This window comes from Arvicola amphibius, chromosome 8 (assembly GCF_903992535.2).
Source record: "Arvicola amphibius chromosome 8, mArvAmp1.2, whole genome shotgun sequence".
In the NCBI taxonomy this organism is placed as follows: Eukaryota; Metazoa; Chordata; class Mammalia; order Rodentia; family Cricetidae; genus Arvicola; species Arvicola amphibius.
The window spans coordinates 51,099,177-51,115,703 of record NC_052054.1 but is presented as its reverse complement, the minus strand read 5'-3'; the positions used below and the strand labels follow the sequence as shown (position 1 = coordinate 51,115,703).

The 16,527-nt window shown below is 46.5% G+C and overlaps 1 protein-coding gene across 1 annotated transcript in view; it reads right to left on the bottom strand.

Moving 5' to 3' along the window:
• Traf3ip2 (TRAF3 interacting protein 2) overlaps positions 1–7,637 on the bottom strand; it is a 42,348-nt gene extending 34,711 nt beyond the window's left edge. Inside the window, 1 exon segment of the mRNA XM_038339330.1 lies at positions 7,431–7,637. The gene's annotated coding sequence lies outside the window, so the exon portion shown is untranslated.
• Between the last annotated feature and the right edge of the window lie 8,890 nt (positions 7,638–16,527).

Sequence of the window (16,527 nt, the reverse complement as noted above, 5' to 3'; positions counted from 1 at the left end):
CAGGACCAGCTTTACAGACAAGATCTTATCCAGCAAAGACCCCCCCACACCAGGATGTGTGCCCCTGGTTCTCTTTCTAGAATTGCTCACACTCCATCCTCCTGCCTTTCTCTGCACACAGCCCTGCCACTCGGCTCAGACCTCCCAGCCATTCCCTACCGTATCATCTCGCACCTTCACTCACCAGAGTCCTAGAAAGGACCCCATTGGTCTCCACAGACCTCTATGATCTCACCAGGACCTTGGTCCCTCTGGTCACCCTGGCCTCCCCTCTTGCATTCCATCAGACGGCTTCCTTCCCCTTCCTGTTTGAAACCCAAGGCTCCCCCAGGACACAAGTTAACAGACCTAAAGTCATGGTCATGCTCGCAGTTGGCTGTGGCTCTGACACACAGGTGGCCTTGCCCTGAATCAACATGTATTTCTCAGGTGTGCATACATAGAACTTAACTCCTTCTGGATGCAGACATCTGGATTGTGATTGCTTCCCTACCAGCTGTGTAATTAAATGTTATGACCATAACAAAGTTACTTCTCCGTGTCATTTTTCTAATCTACAAAAAGGAGGGACTAGCAACTCTATCCCATAGGGGTGTTTACAAGGCTAAAAAGTATAGCATGCCCAATGCTGAGCCTGGTCCACATCCAATTCTTAAGTTATTTTTATCCCAAGGAGAGACTTGGCTTTGGAACAGTCTTTCTAGATGCCGTCCTGCACAGGTGTACCAGCTACAGAGAGTGTCATCCTATCCTAGTGTACGGGGACCGTAGCTGTGTAACCAACGAGTGTACACGAGAGCACTCCATATTTGATTCACGGCAGCTCACCTGGTCCTGGGCCAAGGCAGGGTGAGAGTCCCATTCTGCTGTTCCTCCATGATACACATTAAAGAGCTTTGCGAAAGCCACACAGGAGATTGGAGAAGGCAAACCTGCCTAAGGCTCTATCTCCCCACAGATAGAATGGTGGAAACAAACCATTGAGATCCACGCTTAGCACATTTCCCCTACACATCCTTTCTGGTTTATGGTTCATGTGGTGTCTCTTTCTTGTATTCTAGTGTGTGTGTGTGTGTGTGTGTGTGTGTGTGTGTGTGTGTGTGTGTGAGAGAGAGAGAGAGAGAGAGAGAGAGAGAGAGAGAGAGAGAGAGAGAGAGAGAGAGAGTTTTTATCTTATTCCCCCGAGGCAGGGTCTCTCACTGAACCTAGGCTGACTGGCAGGTGAGGTCCTAGGATCCACCCGTCTCTGATTCCCCAGCACTGGGTTAAAGACCTGCACAGCCTGTACATCTTTTTCCATGAGTCCTGGGGATTTGAACTCAGGCCCTCATGCTTGCTCAGCAAGACTCTTACCTGCTGAGCCTCACTGCTTAGTGTTGTGGGTTTTGTTTAACACAAAGCTAGGGGCTGGAGAGATGGCTCCATGGTTAAGCATGTATAGTGCTCGTGCAGAGGGCCTGCGTTCTGACCCAGAATCCACTGGGAACACAGCATCCACGGATGGCTTAGAACAACCTATAACGAGTTCCAGAGGGACCTGGTGCCTCTGCCCACCACAGACAGCCTTACTCACATGCACATACCGTGCCCCCCACACACAACTGAAAATCAAAAAATTAAATTAATATAAAAATAATTCTTAGCATGAGGCTAATATAGAAAGACCTCATGGGCTACCTTTGGCCTAAGGGCTGATAAAGACTATGCTGATGTAGCAAAATCCAAACCTAATAAAATGGCTCTATTTAAGAAACAGTGCCCTCTCTTACCTGATCCTGTTAATATTTACTGAATTTTGTGTGTAAAGTCGTTACAAGGATCTTTACACACAGTATAAAAATACTCGTTTAGTTCTCACTGTGACCTGAGTTGATAGGTGCTGTTGTTGGCTTTGTTTTATAATGGGGAAACTGAGGTACAGGAAGGTTAAAAAACTGCCTCAAGGTCCTATGGCCAGTAGCAGTTCAGCCCAGAGCCCGAGGGCGGAGCCATCTGCATTGCCGCTCTATTTATTTGAGAGGGCGGGCAGCCTGAGTGGGAACTGCTAGCAACTCTGTTCTAAGTCGGTTTCAGAGCGGTCACCTTGACCTGGAGAGGCGTGGGCGCGCATCTCCAGTTAAGGAGGAAGCCTGGGCATCTTTCTCTGGTGCCATTACAATGGAGGGCGCTCTGAGACCGCAGCGGCATCTTGACCTGGAGGGGCGTGGGTGCGCACCTCTGGTGTTCACCCGGGCCCCACAGGAGGAAGCCTGGGCGACTTTCCCTCTGCCATTACAATGGAGGGTGCCGACTGCAGAGGCATCTTGATTTGAAAAAAAAAAAAAAAAAAAAAAGCCCTTGATTGGATCTCATTAAATTTTAATCATAAACTGAATTCAAAATAAATTGAAACCTGGATGACAGAGCACAAACAAAGGGCAATGATAAATGGCAATGCAGCTGGGACGGGGACAGCATCCAGGGGACATCTCCGAGGCAAGGATGGATGGGATGTGATGAAGGTGCTGTGTCCCTGGAAGAAGACAAATAGCAGACAAGGAACGGAGGAAGGGCAGGAGTGAGCAGCCTGAGTAATTAATAAACGCTGCCACAGCTCCTGAGTAATCAAGACTAGCTAGTCACCAACTGATTGGATTTGGGTTTGGTTTTTTTGGAACCCAGCCTGGCCATGGAATCCTGATTCCCCTGCCTCCACCTCCTAAATGCTGAGATTATAGGCAAGCCCCACTACATCAGGCTGGATTTTTTTAAGCTTTATTTATTTATTTATTTATTTATTTATTTATTTTGGTTTTTTCAAGACAAGATTTCTCTGTACCTTTGGAGCCTATCCTAGAACTCACTGTTGTAGACCAGGCTGGCCTTGAACTCACAGAGACCCGCCTGCCTTTGCCTCCCAAGTGCTAGGATTAAAAGCAGACACCACCACCGCCCGGCTGGATTCTTTTTTTAAATATGTATGTGTGTATGTGGACTTGTGTGTGCAGTACACGTGTGTGTGTGTGTGTGCTTGTGAAGGTCCAAGGTGGACACCAAGTATGTCGCCCAGTGGCAGGGGCATGTGTGTGGAGGACCGAGCCCCAAACCACATACCTTCTTAGGCCACTCTCCACCTTCTGTATCCAGGCAGGTTTCTCCCACCTGGACTTTGTGGGTAGTATGGCTAGCCAACTAGCTTCAGGAGTTCCCTGTCTCTGTCGCTAAGCTCTGGGGTTCTAGGGGGTCTGCCACACCCACTTGACTCGTAGGTAGATTCTGGGGATCTGAACTCCAGTCCTGAATTTATTTTGTTTTTTTTTTTTTTTTAAAAAAAATATAGTTTGGGTTACTGATAAGGTTGAAAAGTCCTAAAGACATATAGCATGAATATTTCAGGGGGCCATAATAAATAAATATATACATTTATAGTTGGGAGGATCCTGAAATCCAATTTGGATCAGATACTTTCAATTACAGATCCTTGGGGTATTTTTTTTACTCTCTAGGGGATAATTTAAATTTTCTTTTCACGTTTGTTTTTTTATATGGTGTGTTGCCATGGCACCCATGCACAGGTCAGCAGACAACCAGGCAGGAGCCTGTTCTCCGTTTTCTACCATGTAGATCCCTGGCATCAAGCGCAGGCTGTCAGCCGGATGGCAGGCACCTTTAGGAGCTGAGCCATCTTCGTGCTGGCCCCCAACGAGTAGTTATGTATATGTCTAAAAATCACAGATCTTTAGAAATATCTGTAAACTCAAGAATTTCTTCGTCTATTGCCCAAATGTATGCAAATTACCAGAAGGTTGTTTTGCTTAGTGGAACCTTAGTTTGGGGTGAACTGGTTAACTTGGGTTCAAACTCCACTGAGCAAGCACTTCCAAGCTTACTTGCAGAATTTCTCTGAGAGAGAAGCTGTTCCGTTGGGGCTTTGAGGCGGGATGAGCCTTGGAGACGAGGGAGCATTCGCTGGACTTTGCACAGGAGGACTGGCGTCAGGCTGAGGGCAGTCGTTACACTCTCCCCGACTAGCAGAAGTGACCTTGGGACTGGAGGACGGAGACTTCTGGGAACAGACTGCCTGCCACACTGAATGCTGCTAATAAAAACATTTAGAGAAACAACCTCAAGCCAGCTCCAGCGCTTTTGTTGCCCTTGTTTTGTTTGTCTGCTTGGTTTTTTGTTTGTTTGTTTGTTTGTTTTTGTTTTTGCTTACTTTACATAAGGTGGTCTTTCTAAAGCCCCCTTTTGTGATTCCTCATTCAGGTCACAGAGTGAAGAAGGGACAGAAAGGATGAGAAGGGTTTGGAAGAGAGAAGGAAGACAGAACTGCTAGTGCTGTGGGAGCCAGATCTTGTAATCTGTCTGTAGTACAGGCGCAGAGGGGTCAATGGGACAGTCCCAGGAGAAACACAGGAATGTGCATGGCAGGCCAGTGTCAAAGATGGGCGTGAGACCTGTTTACCCTTGGAGAGGAAAGGAAGAGCGTGGAAGGCTGGGCACAGGAGCCAAGTTTCCTTCACCACTTGGTGTTGCCAAGACCCCATGTAGACTAGGTCTGCAGTGGGTGAGAGGACAGGCTGTGTGAGGGCCTCCCACCCATCAAATTGCTTGATTTCAGCAGGGCCATCTGGGAACCAAGCCATAATAGTAGCGTGCTAAGGATGCCACATGGATGAAAGGCCACTCTTCCTCAGTGAGTTTATAGCCTGTGGTCCCCAAAAAGGTCTATGTGCACACCTGTGCACTCACACGTACACCAGCACGCACACCTGTGCACACACATGCACACCTGCACACACACACACATGCACCAGCAGAGTAAGCAGAGCACTGAGGTTGGAGCACACGGCATGCTGGGTAGGAGACAAAGAAGGTTGGCGTGGGAGAAGAAACCCTATGTTTCATGAACTAAAAAATATCTGGGGGACAACGCATTGAGAAGAAGCAGGAGAGGCTTAGGGCACAGCTTCTAGATTCCAAACATCGGCTACTTCTCGTGGAAAGCCAGCTGGACGATTCTGATAAGGAAATGGGATCAGACATTATGGGTCATTTGGTTGAATGTGAGAGGAACGGGAAGTGGCCTGTGCCTCCAACTGCGCTTTTCCGGCAGCAATTGCCTGCAGTCTGTACATGAACGTTTTTAAAGGCTAATCTAAAATTGCCTGCAGACGAAAACGATTTGAATTCAGGATCTAGCTGAGATTTCCATTCTGCGACGTGTAAAACATTGATTTAATTTAGACAAACCACTCCACCGTCATCTATCTTGCTGAATGCCTGTTAAACAACGCCTGGAAATATGACTTTCTCCTCTTCTTTTAATTTTCAGTCTATTTGAAAGTCACTGGCGCCTTCGTCTTGGGAGGTGCGGGCTTGAACGCTTTGTGTCTTTGTACCCTCTGAGAATCCCTGCGCAGAGGACGCTTTCCCTCCAGTAGACTGTCAATCTGCCCACCCCTTACTCCTGCCCACCCCTTACTCCTGCTTAGCCAGACCCACGCAGTGAACACAGAGTGGCCTCATCGCCCATCTCCTCACACCTGGGTAAGGGCTGGGAAGAGCAGCACCCGATTAAGCATGGCTGTGGGGACGCCTTCACCCATCCAAGCGAGGCAGGGTGGCAGCTGGCAGCCACACGGACCTGCTACCCTGGTTTAGATGATCATGCTTCAGATTTAAATCGAGAATCAGGAACTTGTCACAAGCAAGATGCGATGGAGGTCTGGTGCCCTTATTCCAGAACACAGAGAGCCGCCTACAAACACCACCAGGCCTACACTGGAGCCTTATACCCAACAGAGAGTTTCACAATACCCAAGTTGGCCAGTCCCTCCAGCCAGAACCTACTGGGACTGTACTGACAGTAACTGATCAAAAGAAACAATAATTTTGTTTTTTTAAAGCCGAGGTTTGGAAAAAGTTAAGGACCCGGTGGACCTGCCTTCTAATAATGAGTCTAACCGTAGTCACCAGCCTTACATGGTGCTCGGATATGTTTCACTGCTTCCTTGCCCCTCCTATTAAAGGCCCACACACTGCCTGCTGGGGCCAGGAGTGCCTTCTTGCTCCAGCTCCTGGCCTCTGAAGCAAGATCCGCTGCCAACCCTGGAGCCTGCCTTGACTCTCCGTGAACACATGGGACATGAGCTAAATTCAAGAAATCCCATTTTCCCCTATGTGGTTAAAGCCAAAAATGATGGCTGGATTCTAGGCAGCCCTCCTGCAGAGCTGCAGCTGACTCTCCTGCCCCCATCCCACCACAAGCTCATGCCCTGACAACAGCTTTACCTTCGGCCTGGAAAGCAGATGAGGGAAACTGAAAAACTTTTTAAAAGTTTATGTTCAAGGAGTCTGAGTACCTCTACGGTGTTTGATGGCATGCCAGGTTCTGCGGGAAGGGGGGCTGGAAAAAAACGTAAGAAGCAAAGGCCTTCCTAATGGACTAGTAGCAGAGGTAAAATTTATATGTGTAATAATCAGTAAACAAAACATGTCTTCTAAGACCACCCATTATGGTACCCTTCAGAGACTACGCTGGCCTTGTTTGGTTAGAGAGGAATTTAGACATAATCATGTTAGTATACACACACACACACACACACACACACACACACACACACACACTGCAGATGAAGAAATCCAGGCTTCTGGGAGCCAAAGAGGATTGCCACACAAAGTGGAAGGAGAGCTTGGAACCAAGTTTTCTGACCTCTTTTTAAATTATTAATTTGGTCTCCTCTCACTCACTCCTTTAAAATACAGTCTCGGTAGTCTAAGAGGGCACCGAGAACTAGGAAGTCACAAGAAGGCAGCTTTTAAAAAAAGCATTTCTCTCCCCCACAACCCCCATGTCCCCCAGCACGGTCCAGACCAAGCAAAAGCCTGGCTAAGGGGAATGGAGGAGGGTGGAGGCAAGGGTGTAGAGCACTTCCTGACCCAAGAACGTGATGTTGATTTTCTTTCTTTTTTTTTCCCCCAGCTTAAAACCAGGATAGGGAAAAACTGGGAGTTGGCCTTCCCGCTCTGTCACTGACGCGTCTGGGGCTGGAAGCCAATTACTTAATCCTTGCTACCACGGCTCCCTCCTCAGAGAAACAGTTTTGATTTGTTTAAAAGACAGGTTCTTGCTACGTAGCCCAGGCTAGCTCTGTGCTCACTACGTAGCTAGATTTCTTGAAAGCCGAGGAGACTTGGTGTCCTGTGTTCCTCTCATTAAAGAGTTAACCTCTGCTCGGCCTGCCTGAAACACTAAACCAGAGGCACATTTCTTAGTGGAGCTCTGTTTCAGCTCAAAGCTGGTCTCCAGATGAACAAGGTAAAGGTGGGGAGACCGGGGCGGGCGGAGGAAAGTGAGGCCGGAACATTCTGGTAAAGGAGAAAGCAGGGGACTGGAAACCCCGTCAGTGGCTAAAGAGGTCAAAGCAGGAACCAGTGAGATCACTCACCTACGATGGCCACAGACAGGCAGGCCCGGGGGGTGGTCGCTGGCTCTGCTCTGGGGCTCCACCTCGGGCCGGGCGGCTCACACCTCCCTCGCCCTCTCCAGGTCCAGGTAAGTGGAAGGGCAGGCAGTGAAGCAGGAAGTGGATGCTGTATGCAAATCTCTACGGGGAGGAAGCCTCTGCTCCGCAGGCTCCCCTTGGGCAGTGAATCAACCGCTGAGAAGTCTCTTTATTTCTTAAAACAGAAACCTCCTTCATTTACCAGGGAGAGTCAGCAACCAATTAGGCGGCGTCCTGCTTTTACCACCCAGATAAGAAACTGTGAGGAATGCTCCGGCCTCGGGGTTACTGCGGTGCCTGAGAAGGTGTCTCGGGGAGACTGAATCATTAGCTTCAAACGAGGAGACTGGGACCTTATAATGGGAAGGGATACGAAGCAAGAGTTTTTTTACAGTGTTCTTTAACTCTCTAAAACAGATCTGCTGCCCATAACTACGGAGCTAGGATTTTGTACCCATAGCCTTGTGCAGTAGCACACACACACACACAGACACACACACGCACACGCGCGCGCGCGCGCGCAGCCTCCACTTCTCATTCCACGGTCTTAAGTTTATTTTTCATTTCTCCTTGTTTACTCAGTAGCCTACAGAATTTATTCCACGAAGGGGGATACTAGAGACGGGATGATGCCGCAGCAGTGGGTGCCGGTGATATAAATCCAGGTGATTTGCAATGCATTGGAGGGTGGTGGGAACCAGTCTAGGTGTGAACTCAGCCTTGTCACCAGCCGGCAGGGCTCGGCTCTTCGCTGCATCCCAGATGCTGGACTTGCTCACCTTGTAGGTGTCTCAGACTGAACCAGTCCTTGAAACTGGCTCTCTCCTCACTCTCTCAGCGGAGACAAGTCCTAGAAGGCCCCCAGTCAGGTTATACCAGGTCTACCCAGGTATTACCCTTGAAGCAGGTTGCTCTACACTTTATAAGCAAAGAGAATGTGGCTTGTTTTTAAAACATGATACATTGTGGTGTGTTTCTACAATGGGGTGCTACGGAGATGTTAAAACAATAAAGGGCTGCATTTGTTATTTCTACGAATTAACATGGAAAAGAACCTCTGAGAAATTAGTTAATGAAACATTATTTTTGACAATATATATGATGACACACACACACATAGATGTTGGCATATCTAGGGCATTGCCCATGACCTTGTGGACAGTCACTCCATACATGCTGAATGATCAAGTCAGAAATGCCTGGAGCCAGATCTGGTAGGCAGTACAGACCTGTTATTCTCATATTTATTACCTCGGCCTTGAATTTTCTTTTCTTTTCTTTTCTTTTCCTTTTTTCTTTTTTTTTCTTTTCCTTTTCTTTCAAGACAGTTGTTTCTCTGTGGAGCAGCTCTGGCTGTCCTGGAACTAGCTCTGTGGGTCAGGCTGGCCTTTAACTCACAGAGATCTGCCTGCCTCTGCCTCCCAAGTGCTGAGATTAAAGGCGTGTGCCACCACCGCCTGGCTTCAGTCTTGAATTTTCTGCTTCGAAAATTATTCTCAGATCTTTTGAGAGGATTGGGGAAAACAACTTTGTGGAATGGCTGAAACCAGGATAATTGCGGGGGAGGGGCAGCTACCAATGCTAGGGGAACTGAAAAGGAGAGAAGAATGGCATGGGAGGAGAGAATAATGGGGAGTCCTTAAATGGGGTGGGTAGAGCCTCCGAGGTGCTTCTGGAAAGTTCTGCCTTTGGAACCCTTTCCATGAGGAGAGTCAAGACAGCCTTTTCTTCCAGTTCTCCATGAAATGAGAGCTGTGTGGCACAAGGGCCTGTGCAACACACACCGGATGCTGACGTTCTGCCTGCAGTCACTCAGCTCGCTCCTCTCTAAACCCATCAAGAGCTTGGGGAATGGGATAATAGCTCCTTGCTCAGAGCCTCTGCGGGGGCCCCTTCTGGAAAGCAGCCCACGGATGTAAACTGTTTATACAGAGTCTCTCTGACTAAGAAACTTCTGTCTGAGCATGGCTGCTGAGGTTTGACTGAAATACAGATGACCAAGGGCATGCCTGAGGTCTGGGACATAGACACCTCCCGTTCCCGGATGCTTCCCACTACCATCCAGATACTCTTATGTAGCCCCACAGAGAGCAGTTCATCCCTGAGGACCTTAGTCCACTTTTAATCATGGGAGCAGTCCTGTAAGGTGCAGTGACTGTCATTCCCCCTGTACCTTCGAGGAACACAAGGCTCAGAGACATCTAGTAACTTCTCGAAGGGCACATAGCTGATTTGAGGAGCAGTCAAACTCAGAGCTGTCTTTCCTCCCTCAGTTGCTCAGCTCTGGCCTCCGTTTCCTACATGTCTGAGTGGAGCTTAAGCAGTTCACTTTACACAACTCTTGGCAATGCTCAAGAGAAAGAAGGAAGCCATAAGTGGGTGGGGCCGTGACTGTGCCAGTCATGCTGGGTCCAAGTTTACACATGGATTGTTTCTGTCAAAGAAGAAAATATCAAATCATGGAGTCAAGATATAGGCCAACCATTTTTTTTTTTTTTTTTTTTTTTTTTTTGGTTTTTTCGAGACAGGGTTTCCCTGTAGTTTCTAGAACCTGTCCTGGAACTAGCTCTTGTAGACCAGGCTGGCCTCGAACTCAGAGATCCGCCTGCCTCTGCCTCCCGAGTGCTGGGATTAAAGGCATGCGCCACCACCGCCCGGCAGGCCAACCATTTCTTTACTAGAAAAAGTCCTAAGGGAAGGATTTATATTTGCCAGGTTCTAGGGGTTTGTGTGTCTTTGTCAATTAGGGCGTGTCTTGGTTACATCTCTATTGTTGTAAGAAGATGCCATGACCATGGCAATGTAGAAAAGAAAGTACCTAATTTGGGCTTACTGTTTCAGAGGGTTAGAATCCATGATGGTGGAGCAAAGTCATGTTGGCAGGAACATCTGAGAGCTTACCTCTTCATGAGCAGGTAGAAAGCAGAGAAACAGTAAGAGAGGGGGAGGGGGTACAAGTCTTTTGAAACTTCAAAGCCCACCCCCAGGAACAAACCTCCTCCAACAAGGCCATACTTCTTAAGCATTCCCAAATAGTTCTATGACTGTAGTCAGATTTTTCTGTCCCTTCCATCAGCTCCTAAATAATGACACAGAGACTTCTTATTAATTATGAAAGCTTGGCCGATAGCTTAGGCTTATTCTTAGCTCAGTCTTATAACTTAAATTAACCCATCTCAGTGCTGTAGGACAATGGTCTGTACCCTGTTAATTGTATTTTAATAAAACACTGATTGGCCAGTAAGCAGGCAAAAAGTAGAGGTGAGGCAATGAGAACAGGAGAATTCTGGAAATAGGAAAGAGTCAGTCTGCAGTCATCACTGAGCTGCAGAGGAAGCAAGATGAGAGGGCCTCACTGATATAAGATATTGAACTACATGGCTAACAGAGACAAGAATTATGGGCTAATATAAGTTATAAGAATTAATAAGAAGCCTGAGCTAATAGGCCAGTCACTTTGTAATTAATGTAGACCTCTGTGTGATCCTTTGGGACTTAATGGCTGCAGAAACAGGAGGGACAGTAACCCCTGGCAACAAATGGCTCCCAATGTGGGGACAATGGTCTGTATCCTGTCAATTGTATTTTAATATAATGCTGATTGGCCAGTAGCCAGGCAGGAAGTATAGATGGGGCAACCAGGCAGGAAGTATAGGCAGGGCGATGAGAACAGGAGAATTCTGGGAAAAGAAAAGATTCAGTCTGCATTTGTCACCCAGCCACAGAGGAAACAAGATGAGAGGGCCTCACTGATATAAGGTACCAAGCCACATGGCTAACACAAACAAGAATCATGGGCTAATGTAAGATGTGAGAATTAGTTAATGAGAAGCCTGAGCAAATAGGTCAACTAGTTTATAATTAATGTAGACTTCTGTGTGTTTCTTTGGAACTGAATGGCTGCAGGACTGGGTGAGACAGAAACCTCTGTCAACAGAATGGCACCCAACACTGGGCAGCTACATCCACATAAAACCCGAGAAAGCTTGGAAAGGAGTTCTAGACACTAAAAAACAAAGTTTAGCCACACTTTTCTTTTCTGATTGGGCTTTGCTTGCTGGCAACTTAATGCAGTTCCTTTAAGAGAAGTCCTACTGATTCAGTGGTAGCAAAAAAAAGCCATGTGGTTTTGAAATGGCTTCCTGGACTATGCTGCCAATACTTTCTCTGATTCTTTCTGGAGGTCCAGCGATTGAACATTTAAATAGGGGTTGTGGGCAGCATGTTGCAAGTTACTTGGTGGCAGCAAGGACCAACTGGTTATCAGAGGTGAGGTTGTAAGGACGGCTCCCACCCGGAAGTCTCAGAAGCAGTAAATGGACTTCTACCATGATGGACTGGGTGGAGCCAAAAGGCAAAGCAGCCTTACTCCTAGCCAAGCTGCTTTAGCATTTTAAGAAGTGGTCCTGGTCAGAAAACGATTATATGATGCACAATAGGACAGATTCAGACAAAAGAAACCTCTAAATGGTTTACAGTGCATTTAAAAATATATGTAGGTTTGGGAGAGAAAAGAAAAAGGATAAAGTCTTTAAAATAAAAAAGAAAGAAAGAGAGTGGTTGGGTGTGGTAGCATACACTTTTAATCCCAGCACTTGAGAGGCAGAGGCAGGCAGATCTCTGTGAGTTCAAGGACAGCCTGGTCTACAGAGTAAGTTCCAGTACAGACAAAGATACACAGAGAAACCCTGTCTCAAAAAGCCAAAAATAAAAAATAAAAATAAAACAAATAGAGTTTAAAATAAAACCACAAAAAAATAAAAATGCACAGAGAATCTGGATACTGTATGCTATTGTGTTGTCTTTAAATTGTTTGATGACTGAGGAAGGAACAAAGCTGCTAAAAGATATTTGATTATAAATGCTGCTGGATTAATCTAACATATATTTTTTAAAATGCCTTGACTTCAAAATTTACGTCAAAAGGTATGTTACATTGGAGAAGAGGTTTTGTTTTTGTTTCCACAAGAAATGAGAGCCTGTGGATTCATTTTGGGCTAAGAAAAGTCAGATTTGACCAAGGAAGACCCTCTGAAGAATCTCCAATAGGAGAAGATGATCCAGATGATCCAACATTTTAGAGAACCTCTGTTGGAGCTTCCTCTGAGTTCTGCATCCATAACAGTGTCAAGACTGCTGACTGAGATGATCAAGCCTTACAGAATATTCCATTCAGGAATTCAAAATTTTCTTTAGGTCCCCATAAGATTATCAGCACCCCCAATCAGCAAGAAATATCCTAGAATACTACATTCACATTCCCAAAAATGGATTATGGATGTTTGCCTTTGTTTAGAATGTTGGTTACAAGTTGTTATGGATAATGGTCAGGAGATTTGATTCAGAGTTCTTGTTTTTTGTTTTTTGTTTTTAAAGGGGGGTGGGAGGAGTACTGTGGGACAATAATCTGTATTCTGTCAATTGTATTTTAATAAAATGCTGATTGGCCAGTAGCCAGGCAGGAAGTATAGATGGGGCAACCAGGCAGGAAGTATAGGCAGGGCAATGAGAGCAGGAGAACTCTGGGAAAAGGAAAGATTAGATCTGCAGTTGTCACCCAACCACAGAGGAAACAAGATGAGAGGGCCTCACTGATATAAGGTACTGAGCCATGTGGCTAACACAGACAAGAATTATGGGTTAGTGTAAGATGTGAGAATTAGTTAATAAGAAGCCTGAGCTAATAGGTCAACTAGTTTATAATTAATGTAGACCTCTGTGTGTTTCTTTGGGACTGAATGGCTGCAGGACTGGGTGAAACAGAAACCTCTGTCAACACATCTCTATTAATCTATGTGCTTTTTCGAGGATCATCTACCTCCTCTATGTACTATCCATCCTGCTTTCCTGATTCCTCTGTGTATCCACCCTTTTTCTTCCAGTGTCCTCTCAAATCTTGCCTAGCTCTTGGCTGTTCAGCTCTTTATTAAACCAATCTGAATGACACATTTTTACAGTGTACAAAAAAATTATTCCACAGCACATGACTTGGGACTAAGTATTCAAAAATTCAACCATATGAACCTACCAGGAACCATTCTCATTTAAACCACCACAGGGTTGCTATAACAGAGTACAAGAGAGTAGGTGGCTTAAACCATAAACTTTTATTGCTTAAAAGTTCTCAGGCTAGAAGTCCAAATCAAGCCACTAGAAGATTGCGTGTGGGTGGAAAGCCTGCTTCCTGGCTCATAAGTAGCCTGCTTGATCCGTCCTCATATGGTAGAGGAGCACTGAAATGCTCTCCGGTCCCTTTTTACAGGGGTACTAGTCCCATCCACAAGATCTTGCTGTGACAACATAGTTGCCTCTCAAAGGCCCTATCTCCTAGTGCCGTTATATGAAGTAGGTGTAAGATTTCAGGACATGCATTTGAGGGATAATGGACACAGAATGTTGTTTATAACACCTGGTAATTTTGCACACAATCAGATAAAAGCAGTTTCCTCCACTCACACAAAACTAAACCAAATCATGGCACCTAGTGCTCAAGGGTAAAGAAAGGACTAATTTTTGTGACAGAAGTGATTTTTCCATTTGAAAATCTCCAACTACAATCATGAGAAGGTTGAGGGAACTATATTGGTCTACCACATACAAATGGAGATAGCTGCCATTGTGCTGTCCTCTGAGAATGCCCTTGTTCAAAGAGTCCTGAGCATCAGTCAAGGGCTGAATGACTCCCCACAGAAGAGTGGCCATTCCTCCAGTATCTGTCCTGCTCTGGACATTCACCCTGGTCTCCTTCAATTAGCACTGGCTTTAGTCCTGACAAATAGTGCTAGACATACAAGCAGAAACGTCTGAACACCTTCTTGGGTCTCCTTCAAATGGACAGGTGGTAGCAATGCAGCATTCCAACTGATTAGTCATTAGACAAGGCTGAGAGTTCACTGCATCAGAGTTTCTTCATTGCACAGTGAGTCTCTCCACTGCACGCAAGTTTCTCCACTGAACATGAGTCTCTCCACTGCACACAGGTCTCTCCACTGCACATGAGTCTCTCCACTGCATGCTGAATCTTTCCCGGTAAGACACGACCTTGTGGTGACATACAGATTATTAGAAATGGGTTGAATCAAGACGTGAGAGCTAGCCAATAAGAGGTTAGAACTAATGGGCCAGGCAGGAATTTAATTAATACAATTTTGGTGTGGTTATTTATGGAGCAAGCTAGCTGGGTGGGATGGAACAAAGGGCTCGCTCTCTTTTACTACACATGAGAGTCTCTCCACTGCACAAGAATCCCTCCACTGCACACTGAGTCTCTCCACTGCATGCTGAGTCTCTCCACTGCATGCTGAGTCTCTCCACTTCACATTGAGTCTCTCCATTGCATGAGAGTCCCTCCACTGCATACTGAGTCTCTCCACTGCACGCTGAGTCTCTCCACTGCACAAGAATCCCTCCACTGCATGCTGAGTCTCTCCACTGCACACTGAGTCTCTCCACTGCATGAGAGTCCCTCCACTGCATGCTGAGTCTCTCCACTGCACGCTGAGTCTCTCCACTACACTCTGAGTCTCTCCACTGCACAAGAATCCCTCCACTGCATGCTGAGTCTCTCCACTACACACTGAGTCTCTCCACTGCATGAGAGTCCCTCCATTGCATGCTGAATCTCTCCACTGCATGCTGAGTCTCTCCACTGCACACTGAGTCTCTCCACTGCATGAGAGTCCCTCCACTGCATGCTGAGTCTCTCCACTGCACGCTGAGTTTCTCCACTGCACAAGAATCCCTCCACTGCATGCTGAGTTTCTTCACTGCACAAGAATCCCTCCACTGCATGCCAAGTCTCTCCACTACACACTGAGTCTCTCCACTGCATGAGAGTCTCTCCACTGCATGCTGAGTCTCTACCTGGCCCTGGTTCCAGTTGCTACCTGTCCAGGTGACTCTTTCCTTTGGATGACATCCTCTTCTGGCTTGTTTCCTGCCCTGTTGGCAGACTGGATCAGGGCCTTCAGAACGTAATGGAGGTCTTGGTATCACAAACACAAAGCAGAAGGGGAGTCTCATCCTTCCTCCCTAAAAGGTCTGCATGATTTGAATGTGCCTTTCCCCAAGTCACATCCTGAGACTGAACTGTCAGAGAGTGTTAGGAAATGAGAGATATTGAGGGCAGAGCTCTCATGAATGAGACAGGTGACCTAAAAGAAGTGTGCCTCTTTAACCTTGTCACTATCTGAGGAGACATAGAAGGTGTTACCCATGAGGGAGAGACCCTCGGCAAGACATGAGATCTACTGGGACCTTATTCTTGGATTCCCTGCCTCCCGAACTCTGATAAAGAAATGTCTGTTGTCTATAAATTTCTCAGTATAGAATAGCCCCCTTTAGCCCACAAAAGCTACATACCAAATTTATAAATCCTGAAACCACAGAACACCAAGCCCTATAAATACTGTTTTTTTCCTATGTATACATATCTATGATTGTTTAATTTATAAACTTGACACAGTAAGTAAGAGATTAACAATGGCAAATAATAAAATATAAGTGTAACTCTATAATGTCATAAAATTATCAACATCGTTACTTTCGTTCTTTGATGTCAATGTTACACAAAATGAAGATGGCTCGATTTGACGGCTTGAATGGGAAATGTCCCTCACAGCCTCACCTATGTGAACATTTGGTTTAGAACTTGGGATGGTGTTTGGGAAAGTCGTGGGATCTTTGGGGTGGGAGGTGTGGCTTTTTGAAGTAGGTCACCGTGGTCAGGCTTTTGAAAGTTACAACCGTCCCCATATTCCTCCCCACCACCTCTACACTCCTGGATCTGCCACAAGAGAGAAGGTGAGCAGCTGCTGAGGGCTCCACCTGCCATGCTTCTCCGCTGTGACGGGTTCTCCGCTGTGACGGGTTCTCCGCTGTGACGGGTTCTCCGCTGTGACGGGTTCTCCCCTGTGACGGGTTCTCCCCTGTGACGAGTTCTCCGCTGTGATGGGTTTTTCCCCAAATAACCCTCCCCTCTCTAAGCTGCTCCTGCCAGTTTTTTTTAGCACAGTGTCAAGAGAAGTCATCCACATACTTG